This window comes from Apium graveolens, chromosome 5, assembly GCF_009905375.1.
Source record: "Apium graveolens cultivar Ventura chromosome 5, ASM990537v1, whole genome shotgun sequence".
Classification (NCBI taxonomy): domain Eukaryota; kingdom Viridiplantae; phylum Streptophyta; class Magnoliopsida; order Apiales; family Apiaceae; genus Apium; species Apium graveolens.
This window is the reverse complement of record NC_133651.1, coordinates 239,003,895-239,005,239: the sequence shown is the minus strand read 5'-3', so window position 1 is coordinate 239,005,239 and position 1,345 is coordinate 239,003,895. Positions and strand designations below refer to the sequence as shown.

At 39.7% G+C, this 1,345-nt stretch overlaps 1 non-coding gene across 1 annotated transcript; it reads right to left on the bottom strand.

Moving 5' to 3' along the window:
- Positions 1–277: 277 nt before the first annotated feature.
- LOC141662197 (small nucleolar RNA R71) lies at positions 278–384 on the bottom strand. Its single transcript, XR_012550322.1, has one exon. It is a non-coding gene; the product is annotated as a small nucleolar RNA R71 (small nucleolar RNA).
- Positions 385–1,345: the final 961 nt, after the last annotated feature.

The window sequence follows — 1,345 nt, the reverse complement described above, 5'->3', positions numbered from 1 at the left end:
ATCAAAGCTAGCACGATTCAGATGATACATAATTCAATTCAGTTTGGGGGTTCTCCAACGGAAGATCCCAACATGCATATTAGAGATTTCATCGAGATCTGCGATACTTTCAAATTCAACAATGTTACTGAAGATGTTATTAAGTAAGGCTTTTACCGTTTTCTCTGAGGGATAAAGCTAAGAGCTGGTTAATTCTCTACCACCATGCTCTATCACCAAATGGGAAGAACTTGCTCAAAATTTCCTTACTAAGTTCTTTCTTATGGCGAAGACAGCTGCAATCAGGAATGCTCTTACTCAATTTGCGCAGCAGTCTGGAGAGTCTTTGTGTGAGGCTTGGGAGCGATATAAGGAGATGCCTGGGAAGTGTCCTCGCCATGGGATGCTCGACATGATGATCATTAACTGTTTTTATAATGGGTTGGGTGCAACTTCCAGACCCATGCTTGATGCAGCATCAGGTGGAGTCTTGTGGGATAAAAGCTACGATGAAGCTTATGATATGATTGAACTGATGACTGCTAACGAATACCAGAATCCTTCTTAGAGATTAACTCAAGGCAAGGTAGCAGGAATTCTGGAGGTAGATGCAGCTACTGCTATAGCTGCTCATCTTAAGGCTTTGGCGATGAAGGTGGATTCTTTGGCTAATCATGGAGTTAATCAGATTACTAGTGTCTGTAAGCTTTGTGCTGGTGCCCATGAGACAGAGCAGTGTGCTATTTCTAGTGAATCAGCTCAGTTTGTGAGCAACTTTTAGAGTTCGCAACAGCTTGTCCCAGCCACCTATTATCCCAACAACCGCAATCATCCTAACATCACTTCAGCTAGAGCAATACTCAGAATGCGGTACAATAGCCTTATCAGCAGTATGCAGTAAATCAATACAACCCTCCTAGTTTCCAGCAATCGCAATATGCACCAAGACAACAACTCCACCAGCAACAATCTAATGAAAAATCTGAATTGGAGGAGTTGAGGCTCATGTGCAAGAGCCAAGCGGTGTCTATCAATGTAATAACCCCAATTTTTGGAATTTTTGAAACACTGATGAATAGTAACTTTTTGCTGATGATGCTGATTAAGAAAAATTATCAGACCATACTATATAGGAGTACTGTTATGGAAATTCTAAGATCGTATTAGTATTCCATAAAGTAAATGAGTGTGTGTAAAGGTCGTTAGCATTCGAATCCGGACACTTTGATTTTTCCCGAAAATCCACCAGATATCGAAAAAATTGAGTATAAGGTAACATGATTAAAATGATTTAAATTCAAAGATTATAAGAGAGGATCATAAAAGGAATATAAAATATTGAGAAAGGTTTAGGGGATCCCAAGTA